This window comes from Eptesicus fuscus, chromosome 13 (genome assembly GCF_027574615.1).
Source record: "Eptesicus fuscus isolate TK198812 chromosome 13, DD_ASM_mEF_20220401, whole genome shotgun sequence".
Lineage (NCBI taxonomy): Eukaryota > Metazoa > Chordata > Mammalia > Chiroptera > Vespertilionidae > Eptesicus > Eptesicus fuscus.
In genome coordinates this window covers 51,611,775-51,626,257 of record NC_072485.1, presented here as the reverse complement: position 1 = coordinate 51,626,257, position 14,483 = coordinate 51,611,775, and positions in this window count along the sequence as shown.

Below are 14,483 nucleotides of genomic sequence, written 5' to 3'. Positions count from 1 at the left end.
TGGGGTATGAACATTTTTCAGTAACTCTAAAGGGCTTAACATGTTCACCTATAGCACAAATAGAGTCACTCCGGCTACATGCAGCCTAGGTCCTGCTTCACAGTAAAAAATCCATGACCAATGAGAAACTTCAAGTCATTTAGGATGGTAACTAAAACCTACTTGAGATTTCAACCTCAGTATACTTAAATGTGATAACCCTAAACTATTGGGATTTATATATACAACCTCAATTCATGAAAGATGAGAAAAATGTTCCCTTAGTGATTTGCTGTCTTCCAAGACTAGAAAGGTGTAACGTAAAAAAGGAAATCAAACACATAGTAGGTGGAGGTAGGTTTTAGTACATCCATATCTAGTTCCAGGTGGGGTGGGATGATAATAATTAATACAACTATTTTCAAACTTTAACAATTTGGTATTATCTAGCAAAATTGAAGACAGACATACCCTATAACCTACCAAGTGCATCCAGGATAAATACAGCAGAGAAAGTATCATACATCTGCACCAAATATATGTAGAGAATTGAAATTATATAAAGTATGCTTTCTGAGACAATGAAATTAGACTAGAAATCAATAACAAAAAGGTAACTGAAAACTCCAAACAACTCAGAAGTTATACAACTTCTAACTAAGCTGTGGTTCAAAGAGGAAATGAAAATAGTTTGAACTAAATAAAAATTAAAATACAACATATTAAAATTTATGGCCTACAGATAGGGTAGTGTTTAGAGGTAAAGGTAAAACACTAAATGCTTATATTAGAAAAGAAAATCTAAAATCAATAATCTAAGCTTCCACCTTAACTAGAGAAAGAACAAAATAAATCTAAATCAAGCAGAAAATAAGGTAATAATGATATCGGACATCATTGAAAGTGACAATAAACAGAGAAAATTAATTAAACCAAAGCTTATTATTTGAAAATATTTTTTAAAAACTGATAAACTGAGGGAGGAACCAAGATGGCGGCATAGGTAAACGCCTGTATTTGCTGCCTCCCACAACCACATCAAAATTACAACTAAAATACAGAACAACTGCCCTAGCCGGTTTGGCTCAGTGGATAGAGCGTCGGCCTGCGGACTCAGGGGTCCCGGGTTCGGTTCCTGTCGGGGGCATGTGCCTTGGTTGCGGGCACATCCCCAGTGTGGGGTGTGCAGGAGGCAGCTGATCAATGTTTCTCTATCATCGATGTCTCTGGCTCTCTGTCCCTCTCCCTTCTTCTCTGTGGAAAACCAATAAAATATATATTTAAAAATAAAATAAAATAAAATAAAATACAGAATAACTATCATCTAGAACCACAGAAAGCTGGCTGAGTGGAAGTACTACAACTAGAGAGGTAAAGACGGAAGCGCATTGAGACTGGTAGGAGGCGCAGCGGCACAGAATGGGCTGGTCCGGCACCCGGGTGTGCCGCTTTTTTAATCGGGAGGGAGATCACCTCTTTGGAGGCTGCCTGGAGGAGCAAGGAGTCCCAGCCCCACACCAGACCCCCAGCTCTTTCTCAAAGCTGGGGAAATAAGTCTTTCCCAGAGCTGAGGAAATAAGTCCCTACAGGCAGTAAGAACTACGGACTGTAAAAACCAGTGTGGATTGGGGCTGAGTGACACACAGGCTGCTAGAGACCAAGCTGCTCCGCTTAATAGGCCGGCACGCTGAACTGAATTTACAAGCTCCCGCTTGCTCTGAGCTCCAGTGCCCAGCGAGGCTCTGGGGGACCCAGACAGATAAGGACAGAAACTGGACTGTCTGGCATCGGGGCAGGAACATGGGGTGGATTCTTCCAGACAGAGGTGCTAGCAGCGATCACTGTTCCCATGCTGGGACCTTCCTGGTGCAGGGCTGACTGCAGACATTTCTGTTCGCTCTTTCCTGGAGATTCCCTGAGATGCCGCCCCACCCAATTTACAACCGCACTCAAGCTGTGTGCAGTGGCTTTTGCATATGAATGGCCTGTCCTTTCTCAGCCTAAAGCCTGTCAAACAAGCTGCAGCTGGGTCAGGGAGCCCCAAACCAATCAATAAAAGGCCCAAGACCCAGCACCAGTACCAGCCTGATTTGCTTCACAGCTGGGCCTCCTCTGGGCACTTCCAAACCTGATACAAAGAGGAGGAATCTGCAGATCTCTCTGTAGTTCCTGCTGGGTGGCTCTAGGCAGTGGCTGACTTTGCAACTCTTTGGAAATCCAAGAACCAGTGTACCCAGTGGTCAGTGTGAGACCATACCAGATTACAACTCTACACATCCACAAGTGACACACTCAAGGGGCAGACTCAGTAAGCACCAAAGCCCCACTGAAGCAAGTCCTGCTTCATAGGGGTGTCTCCTGCACAGCAGCTCTTCCACTGTAGTTGCAGCTGGTCCCCACACCCAATTGTCCTGGAGGTCAATTCCTCCCAGTGATACCAACAGCAATCAAGGCCCAACAAGACTGTGCACACAGCCCACAAAGGGGTGCACCTAGAGTGTCCACTTCAGGTGACTGGGGAGGCTGAACCACTGGGCCCTATAGGACACCTACTACACAAGGCCACACTATCAACTCAAAGAGACTTAGCAGCTACCCAATACATAGAAACAAACACAGGGAAGTAGCCAAAATGCAGAGACAAAGAAACATGTCACAAATAAAAGAAATGGAAGAAAGCAAACTACTGGATATAGAGTTCAAAACCACAGTTATAAGGTTACTCAAGAATCTTATACATATCTATCAACAAGTGAATCTAAAAATCAAATGAATAAAAAACCTGATGAACAGAATAAACTGGTGAATGGAATAGAATCATGGGCATGGAAATGGAACAGACTGACAATTCTCAGAGGGAAAGGGGTATGCGGGATGTGTGGGAAGAGATTAGACCGAGATCTTATATGCTTGTATGCAGTACCTATGGACACAGACAATAGGGTGGCAAGGGCTTGGGGTGGGGTGGGAACTGGGTGGAGGGGAGCTATGGGGGGGGGGGGGAAGGGAACATCTGTAATAATCTCAACCATAACGATTAAAATACATACATACATACATACATACATACATACCGTATTTTCCGGCGTATAAGACGACTTTTAACCCAGGAAAATCTTCCATACGCCCAGTCTTCTTATACGCCAGAAAATACGGTACTGATAAACCTCTAACAAGACTATCAGAGGGGAAAAAAATAGAGAAGACACTTTACCAACAACAGGAATAAAAGAGGGAAATCATTATAGACATCACAGATATTAAAAGGATAACAAAAGAATACTGCAAACAACATATGCATATAAATTTAGACAACTCAGATGAAATGGACCAATTCTTTGATAATTATAAGATACCAAAGCTCACCAATGATTAAACAGATACCCTGAATAATCTTATAATTACTGAATAAGTTGAATACATAGTTTAAGACTTTCCAAAGTGAAAAAAAAAGTCTAGTTTCAGATTGTCACTAGCAAATTCTATTAAACATTTTAAAAATAAAAATAATTCTATATATTCTCTTCTGAAAATAGAAGGAACACTTCCCAACTGATTTAGACGCCACCAATACCCTGATATCAAAATCAGACAAAAACAGTACAAAAGAAAACTACAGACCTATATCCTTCGTGAATTCTGGCGCAAAAATCAACAAAATATTAAGAAATCAAATCCAGCAATATATAAGAAGAATACACACCACAACCAATTGCAACTTAACCCGGCAATGCAAAGCTGGTTCAATATTCAAAAATCAATCAATATAATCCACTACATTAACAGTCTAATGGAAAAAAAGACACATATGATCATATCCCTTGATATAGAAAAGCATCTGATAACAATGAACTCTCAGCAAACTAAGAACAGAAGGGAACTTCCCTAACCTAATAAAGAACATCTATAAAAAAGCTACAGTCAACATCATATTTAATGTTGAAAGACTGAATGCTTTCATGCTAGATTGGGAAACAAGGAAAAGATATTGATTCTCACCACTTATTCAGCATGGTTCTAGAAATACTAGGAAAGGAAGAAATAAAACTGTCCCTCTTCATAGACGACAATATTGTTTACACTAGAAATATTCATATAACCAATAATTAAATTTAACAAGATCACATTCACAAAACAATTATATTTCTAAATACTTGCAATGGACCATTAAAAACCAAAATCTAAAAAAATGCCATTTATAATAGTTCCAAAAAATTAAATATTTATATGTAAATCTAACAAAAGGTGTACAGGATTTATATGCTGGAAATTACAAAATACTGATGAAGAAAATCACAGAAGACCTAAATAAATGAAGAAATACTGCATGTTCATAGACTGGAAGACTAACGTAATAAAAATGTCAATTCTACCAAATTGATTCTACAGGGTTTTGTTGTTGTTGTTAGTTTATTTTGTACATTAGATTTCACATAAAAGTGAAACCATATGGTACCTGTCTTTCTCTGATGGGCTTATTTCACTTTGCATAATACTTTCCAAGGTCCATCCATGCTGTCACAAAAGGTAAGATTTCCTTCCTTTTTACAGCCAAGTAGTATCCCATTGTGCATATATTCTTTCCAATTAGTGTTTCGGGCTTCTTTGGATATATTCCCAGAAGTGGATCATAAGGCAGTTTCATTTTTAATTTTTTTTAAATCCTCACCTGAGGATATATTTTTATTGATTTTAGAGAGGGGGAAAGAGAGAGAGAGAGAAAGATCAGTTGCCACACAAATGCACCCCAACCCGGGATTAAACCCGAAACCTAGGCATGTGCCCTGATGGTGAATTGAACTCACAATCTTTTGGTGTATGGGACGATGCTCCAACCAACTGAGCACTGAGTCAGGGCATTTTTAATTTTTGAGGTAACTTCATACTGCTTTCCATAGTGGCTGCACCTATCTGCATTCCTGATTCTACAGGTTTAATGTAATTATAATAAGAATATCAGCCAAAATTTTTTGTAGACATAAACAAGCTGATTCTAAAATCTATATGGAAAGACAAGGGAACTATTTTGAAAAAAGAAAAAGTTGGAAAATTCACATTATACAATTTTATGATAATCAAGGCACTGGTATTGGCAAAGGGAAAGATACATTGATTAATGGGACAGAACAGAGAAACCAGAAATAGATTCACATAAATATAGCAAATTGATTTTTGACAAAGGTGCCAAGGCCATTCAATGAAGGAGAGTTTTTCCAACAAATGATGTTAGAACAATTGGACATGTATACACAGAGAGAAAGAAAAAGAAATTGCCTCATGGCTTCCCATTAGAATGCAATTAGAACGAAATATAAGTGTTAACATGATATTGTAGGCCCTGCATGATCCACATTCTTCTTACCTCTCCTTACCACTCTCCAGCCACCTAGCTTTCGTTCTACAAGCTCTTTCTCATGACAGGACTTTGCCTTTGCTAGTCCTTCTGCCTGGAATGTTCTTCCCCCAGATCTTACATGACTAGCTCCTTTATCACTTTCATGTGTCAGTTAAAACGTCCCCTCTTCAAAGAGGCTTTCTTTCCCTGACCACTGTACCTGAAGCACCACCCAGGCACTAGTATCCCTTCATCCCATATTCTGTTTTACTTTCTTCATGCATCACAGTACTTAGAACTACCTTAAGTTGTTTCACTGCTTTTATTTTCTACTAGAGGCCTAGTGCACGAAATTCATGCACAGGTAGGATCCCTAGGCCTGGCCAGTGATCAGGGCCGATCAGGGCCTTCAGGATGCCAGCCAGGGCCTTCCTTCCCCAGCTGCCGGCTGCCGCCTGGGGCCTTCCTTCATTCCGCGCCACCCCTTGGTGGTCAGCGCACGTTATAGCGAGCGATCGAACTCCTGGTCCCCTGGTTGAACTCCCGAGGGGACAATTTGCATATTAGGCTTTTATATATATAGATTGCCAGGGCGCATCATATGTACCAGACAGTCGGACGGACATATGGTCGGTCACTTAGCCTTTTATATAGATTTATCTGTGTTAGAAATTATTTTAAAGCCCCATTAAGGACAAGAACCTTATGTGTCTTATTCACAGTACTAATCATAATACCTAGAAGAAAATCTGGGACATTTGATTGTGCTCAATAAATATTATTAAATAAAGAAAGATGACATTTAAGCTGGATTATAGGTGAAGGGAAGGAATTGACCTTGTTAAAAGAAACAAACGGAGGAGAAAAAGAAATCAAACAAGTTCTATCCAGAGCGTCCATAAGTTGGAAGTTACCCTGATGATTTTAGTGTGTTTTTATTAATCTGATACACAAATATATTTTTAAACATCCCTAGTCTTTTCTTGAACACTTCCATTGGCATGCGAATCATTCTCACAAACTAACCAAGCCTGATTCAAGCAACTTTTCTTTTTTATTTTTAAGTGAGGGAGAGATAGAAACATCAATGATGAGAGAGAATCATTGATCAGCTATCTCCTGCACACCCCACATTGGGGATCAAGCCTGCATCCAGCGCATGTGCCCTGACAGGGAATCAAACCGTGACCTCCTGGTTCATAGATCAACACTCAACCACTAGCCATGCCAGCAGGGCAAGCAACTTTAAATGATCAAAAGACTTTCTTGCCCTGGCTGGTGTGGCTCAGTTGGTTGAGCCTTGTCCTGTGCACTGAAAAATCTCTGGTTCAAATTCCCCATCAGGGCCCATGCCTAGGTTGCAGGCTCAATCCCCATTTGGGGTGCATGCAGGTGGCAGCCAATCAATGTTTCTCTCTCTCCCTCTCCCTTCCTCTCTCACTAAAATCAATAAAACATATGTTTTTAAAAGACTTTCTCATACTAATCCAATAACTGTCTCTTATTTATACACATTAGTCTTAGTTCTGACCGCAAAAGTTCTCACAAAAATAGGAAGTTTAATATCTATCTCATGTGGCAGGCTGTCAGACACTTGAAGACAGCTATATCCTCCTAAATGTAATTAAAAAAAAAAAAAAGAAAGAAAGGAAACATTGACATGCTTGCTGAGCTCTGGGCTAAATACTTTATAAGAATCATGCATTTACTCCTCACAACTATGATAAAGTTAGTATGACTGTGCCTGTCTTATAATTAAGAAAACTGAGATCTAGATTAGGTAATTTGCCTAGGTCCATGGTCGGCAAACTGCTGCTCGCGAGCCACATGCAGCTCTTTGGCCTCTTGAGTGTGGCTCTTCCACAAAATACCACGGCCTGGGCGAGTCTATTTTGAAGAAGTGGCGTTAGAAGAAGTTTAAGTTTAAAAAATTTGGCTCTCAAAAGAAATTTCAATCGTTGTACTGTTGATATTTGGCTCTGTTGAGTAATGAGTTTGCCGACCCCTGGCCTAGGTCATCAAGGTAGAAAGTGAATTCAAACACAAAACAGTCCAATTCCAGAGCCTATATTTTTAACTGTAAGCCTCACTCTCTACATTACTCCCGCTCTTTCTATAATTTGTACTATGTCACTATGTGCAAATCCCTCACATAGCCATGTTAAGGCAAAGAACTTGACCCAGTATCTTCTCTTTAATGATAAAGGCAATATTGATATTCATGCGTTTATAAGAGCCATATGTTGCAAGACTTAATAAATAAGAGGATAAGCAGTGTCAAGATTAGCACTTCTCTGCAAATAACTTATCTTTTCATTTTTATGACCTATTACTCTTCTTATTCAGCATAAACTCCACACTGAAATAATTTCCACTTCTGAGCACACTATTTCAATACTCCTCTATTCTGTTTACTTGATTTTCCCTTCCTAAACAGCCATTCCTCCACTTCTGCACAGACTGGTATCTTGTGTCCTTTAAAAGCCAATTGTGTTGGGTATATTTCATTTGCCCCTCCAGATCCATTTTCCACTCCACTCTGTTCCGTGCCTCCAGGAGGCTGTCCTGAATAGACTGGATCAACAGTCTCTTTTGCCCTATCTTCTGGGTGGATTCAGCCAAAGGAAGACACTGGCTCGATCCTCAGTAGGGGGCGTGCAGCAGGCAGCAAGCCAATAAATGATTATCTCTCATTTAATCCCCCAGCTCACACATAAAGTCATCTCTTGTTAGTAACATAGCCTCTACCAGAGGCCAATGGACCATTCTACAACTACCCTCTGAGTCTTGACAATGACTCACCATCTCTGCCCTTATATGTCTATTGTTGCTCACCAGATTCTTTATCATCCCATGTTAGTTTCCCTAAATTCTTCCCACTTTCTTATGTCACACTTTCATTAAACTCTCCCAAGTTTATCCAGTTGAGTGCATTGTCTGTTTTCTGTAGGGCCCTGCAGCCTGGGCTGACACAGCACCACTCTCCCTACCACTTCTCTGTATTTTGTTTATACTTTCCTCTCAATTTTGCTTTAAACTGCTCTTTTAAAAAAAGTCTTAATAAAAAAACCTTTTTTTAACTAAATGAGGACCCTAAATATTCCACACACACACACACACACACACACACACACACACACAAAGTTTAGAATAAGCAAATTCAGGAAAGCTTCAGGATACAAAACCAACACATAAATTAGTTACATTTCTATACACTAACAACGAACAATTCAAAAATGAAATTAAGTCCGGCCGGGTGTGGCTCAGCGGTTGAGCATCTACCTAGGAACCAAGAGGTCACCAATTCCCAGTCAGGGCATGTGCCCAGGTTACTGGCTCGATCCTCAGTAGGGGGCGGGCAGCAGGCAGGAAGCCAATAAATGATTATCTCTCATCATTGATGTTTCTATCCCTCTCTCCCTCTCCCTTCCTCTCTGAAATCAATAAATATATATTTTTAAAGGAGATTAAGAAACAATTCCATTTACAATACCATCAAAAAGAAAACTTAGAAATAAACATAACAAAAGAGGTGAAAGACAGACGACAAGTGCTGGCGAGGATGCGGAGAAAAAGAAACCCTCATGCACTGCTGGTGGGAATGCAGGCTGGTGCAGCCACTGTGGAAAACAGTATGGAGTTTCCTCAAAAAACTAAAAATGGAACTCCCATTTGACCCAGTGATCCCACTTCTAGGAATATATCCCAAGAAACTAGAAACACCAATCAGAAAGGATATATGCACCCTTATGTTCATAGCGGCACAATTTACCATAGCTAAGATTTGGAAACAGCCTAAGTGCCCATCAGCAGATGAGTGGATTAAAAAACTGTGGTACATCTACACAACGGAATACTACACTGTGGTAAAAATGAAGGAATTCTTACCATTTGCAACAGCATGGATGGAACTGGAGAGCATTATGCTAAGCAAAATAAACCAGTCAAAGAAAGATAAATATCACATGATCTCATTCATTTATGGAACATAATGAACATAAACTGATGAACAAAAACAGATCCAGAGACAAGAGAAGCATCAATCAGACCATCAAACATCAGAGGGAAGGTAGGGGAGGGTGGGGGCAAGGGGGAGAGATCAACCAAAGGACTTGTATGCATGCATATAAGCCTAACCAATGGATACAGACAACAGGGGGGTGAGGGCATGAGTAAAGGGGTGGGGGGGTCAATGGGGGGGGGTAAGGACACATATGTAATACCTTAATCAATAAAGAAAAAAAAGAGGTGAAAGACTTATATACTGAAAACTACAAAAGGCTTCTGAAAAAAATTAAAACACAAATAAATAGAAAGATATCTGATGTTAATGGATTGTAAGACTTACTATTGTTAAGATGTCAATACTACTCAAAGCAATCTATGGATTCAATGCAATCCTATCAAAATTCCAACAATGATTATCATAAGTGAAATAAGTCAATTGCAAAAAGATAAATCCTGTTTGATTCCACTTATATGAGGTATCTACAGTGAAATTCATACAAACAGAAGGTAGAATGATGGTTACCAGCATATGGGGGAAGGGAGAATGGAGAGTTATTGTTTAATGGGTATGAGCTTTCAGTTTAGGAAGATTAAAACATTTCTAGAGATGGGTGGTGGTGATGGTTGCACAACAATGTGAATATACTTCGTGCCACTACACTGTATACTTAAAAAATGGTTGAAATGGTAAATTTTATGTTACATGTATTTTACTACAATAACAAATAAAGCTATGTAAGGGCCCTCTTATGGTTATACATTCCCAGAGGAAATTTATTTTATCCCTCCCCCAACTCCCTTGTGCCAAGGTCAAGATAGGCATCCCATCTCCATGGCCATATTCACTTCTCATTTACCCTTACATTGGCAGAATAGCACTTTGTGGCCTCAGCTTTATACCGAGATTTCCTATTAGATTCTGATTTCAGACAGACCCTAGGATTTTGTCTCTTGAGTGTAGCCACACCTAACAGAAGCAAATGTTTAAAGTCTCTAAGAATGGTCAGAAACTCCTCAAGTGAAAGCTGGTTTTATTCTACTTCCTACTAAAGGAGAGCAGAATATGCCACCCCAAAATATGGCATACTGGTTATTTTGAATTAAAGGTATTTGAGAAACAGACAATGCAAGGACACTCTGTCCCTCTTCTGTCCCCTGCGGAAAGCAGAAGATAAACTCCTATGTAAAAGGTTCCTTTCCTAGTACCTGGAGGGCAAAGGGCATCCTTATCACCAGAGCTAGGGAACTCAGAGCCAAGAAGGCTGTATAAACAAACCTTGTTATTTCTTCACCAATTTATTAACCCAAGCTCAAACCCCTTTGTCTTATCAATTATTCTTTATTGTTTCTTTGTCTCATATGTATAAAAGACTCCTGATTTTGAACACTTCTTTCAGCCTCACGTTTTTATGGGGATACCATATATATGCAAATTCAATTTTTTTCTCTCCTGTTAATTTGTCTTATGTCAATTTAATTATTAGGCCAGCCAAAGAATCTAGAAGGGAAGAAGGGAAAAATTTTCCTCCCCTATACTACTTTCATTTCTTTTGGGGTATCAGCGATTTTTCTTACTCAATGATTCCTTTCAAAGGATGTTCTAAAATGTTTAGACCTATAGTTTAGTTGTTTCAATTGGGAGTGTTGTTATAGGCTTGTTATATATTGGAAATGGCACTTAGCACTTAGCACATTATGGGATTTTTCTGTGTACTAGCTAAGGGATTTGGGGCTAATATAACTGCTCGCCTGCCTGCCTGATCGCCCCTGCCTCTGCCCCCACGACTTCATCCAGAAGGACATCTGGAAGGTCATTTGGCTGTCCAGTCTAATTAGCATATTACATTTTTATTATCATAAATTAGTGACCAAAAGTGTGAACAGTTTGCTTGATTTGGCTCTGTATGTTTATCATGACTTTTTCAGTCTGCTAGTTGATAAGAAGTATTTACCTACATACATATTTAAGGTAATGTGAAGATTATGCCAGAATAACTTTGAAAATTTCTTTTTAAGGTCATACTAGTGAAATTTTTAAATTCTTTTTTTTTATAACAGTAAGAAACTGTCATTAAAGGTTAAAGGTCAATTGTTAACTTTCTGAAGGCTTTCTGGCTCTCATCCTGGAAAGGCTCAGTTGCTCATTCCATAATGCTTCCATTGTACCTTATATATACTGTATCACCTACCACACTGAATTATAATTATTATTTACATTTTCTCTCTTCATTAGTGTGATGTTGTCCTTGCAATGTTGTCTTAGTATCTCCAGGGCCTGGCATATATAAAAGGCAATTTGTAAATACATGTTAACTCTGATCCAACTAATTTTTACTGTTTTCTTTAGATAGTTGAAATATGCTATATTTCAAGTATCCTTTTTGTTGTTCCTTTGATAAGTAATCCCATAGAATTTGAAGTTCTATTCTTTATATACTTACACTTAAATAAGAGAAGCAAACTGCAAACTATGGGGAGAAATTGACAAATCCACCAGCAAAGTGAGATTTTTGTTAATCTCTCCAGTTACTGATAGGTCAAAAAGATAAATAAGTCAGTGAGGACACAGAACCTCTGACAAGGACAACCTTTACCTACCAGACAGTTAACAAACATTCTACCTAATGTGTCAGGCCCTATATATTTCCTGCCCATAATGCTATTAAATCAGAAATCAACAACAATAAAATAACTAGAAAACCTGCATATAATTATAAATTTTTAATAAATGTCTAGACAACTCATTAGTCAAAAGAGAAATCAAAACAAAAATTAGAAAATGCTTAAGACTGGAAAGTAATATTACACATAAAAATTTATAAGATTCAACTAAAACAATATTTAGAAATAAATGTATAATTTTAAATGCATACTATGAAAAAAGCTCAAAATAATTTAGCATCCCAATTACAAAGTTAGAAAAAGAATAAGAAAATGAATTCAAAGAAAGAAAAAGAATAATAATAAAGGTAAGAGCTGATATAAATAAAATAGAAAACAAGTATCAATATGAAGAATTATTTGTTTTTTAAAAGATTAAAAACAAACTTTTAGCAGGGTTGATTAAGAAACAAAGAAAAAAACAAATATAAATGATATTAGGAATGAAAAAGAAGATAAATGCAGGTGCGGAACAGGCTAAACATAATAAAATGAAATTATGCACTAAGGAAATAAATTTGAAAAGTTACATTAATTTTCTTGAAAAATACAACTTAAAAATTTCAATCAAAAGCAAATTTATGTCTAAACTAGAGGCCTGATGTACAAATTCATGCATCAGTGGGGTCCCTCGGCCTGGCCTGCAGGGTTGGGCTAAAACCGGCTCTCCAACATCCCCCGAGGGTCCCAGATTGTGAGAGGGTGCAGAACAGACTAAATGCACTGGTGGGGTCCCTGATGAGATTTGCCTCTACCTGCCTCTACCGACTAAATGCACTGGTGGGGTCCCTGTGCCGAGGGACCCCACCAGTGCATGAAGAGGGCCGAGGAGGGACGCGGGAGGTTGGACAACTGGGGAGGGGTCACGGGAGGGCTCCAGGGCATTTCCAGTCCATCTCGCTCAGTCTCGATCAGCCAGACCCCAGCAGCAAGCTAACCTACCAGTCGGAGTGTCTGTTCCCCTGTGGTCAGTGCACATCATAGCGACTGGTTGACTGGTTGACTGTCTGCCCCCTGGTGGTCAGTGCACATCATAGCGAGCGGTTGAGCGGCCTTAACATATCATTAGCATATTATGCTTTGATTGGTTGAACAGACAACCGGGCACTTAGCATATTAGGCTTTTATTATATAGGATTGTTCAAAAGATTTAATGCAATGCCAATCAAAATCCCAACAAGATTTTTTGTAGAGCTTGTTAAGCTTATTCTACAATTTATATTGAAAAGCAAAGGTCCAAAAATAACCAACACACTCTTGAAGAACAATAACAAGATGAGGGGATTTACTATATATTAAGTCTTATTATAAAGCTATTATAATTAAGACAATGTAGCATTAAAGAGGGTGCATAAACTAACCAATGAAACATGAGAGCCCATATGCAGACTCATACATATATTGAAATCTAAAATATGACAGAGTGAACACTGCTGATAAATGGATAATAAACTTTTCAATAAATCGTGTTGACACAACTGGTTATCCATGTAGATAAAAAGTGAGATGGGATTTCAATATGGTGGCAGAGTAAGTGGAAGCTACACTCACCTTCTCCCAGGACCAAACTGGAATTATAACTAAATTAAAGAACAATCATCCTGAATAACTAACTGAAGACTAGCCGAAGAGAAGACATAACCAAGGATTTACAGAAGGAGCCACATTGACAGTGGTAGGAAGGGTGGAGATTTGAAGAGGACTGGCTCCCAAAAGTTACACCTGATGTTCCAGAGGGATATTCAGCTTCAGGGGATTCCCCCTGAGGAGCATGGGGCCTAAACCCCAAGCCGGGCTCCCCAGCCCAGAGCACCAGAGCCAAGTAGAGGAGCCCATACAACATCCAGCTGTGAAAAGCAGTGGGGTTTCTGTCCACCAGGGAGACAGAGAGTCTAATGGAGACACAGGTACCCTCTTAGAGGGCCAACACACAAAATTTCATTCATACCAACTCACCCTGGGCTCCAGTAGAGGGAGGGCGAGCAGACTAGAGTCACCTGAGAAGTGTCTGGAGTTTGTGGCTCTGGGAATGGAGCTGGGGGAACAGCTGCCAGGATCCCTGTGCTGAGTCATTCTTCAAAACTGCACTAAACCATCTTTCTTGGGTGGAGCATGTCGCTCTGTGTGGCATAAAGCTGGGGTAAACCAATTGCCCCACCCTCTAGACTCCTTCTCACCTCACTCTGTGGAGCTTAGGCCCTGCTGAGGAGTCAGCTGCCTTGGACAGGGGGTAGAGGTCTGGGCAGACTCAGGTGGTATCAGTGACTGAGTTATGTGGCTTTGAGGTTGGGGCCATCCCCCGGACTTTCCAATCAACCTGCCTGGCACTTCCCCCTCATGGGAGAGCTGCTAGAAACACCTTTCAGGTTTCTAGAAGATCCATCCTCTGGGCTCTGACTCCAAAGGACCCACTCGCCCAACTCCTAGTGGCTCTGCCCTGCCTAGGTCAAGGCAAATCCAGGACAGACAAAGTCGTGCGCTGCTAGGGCAGGGACCACAC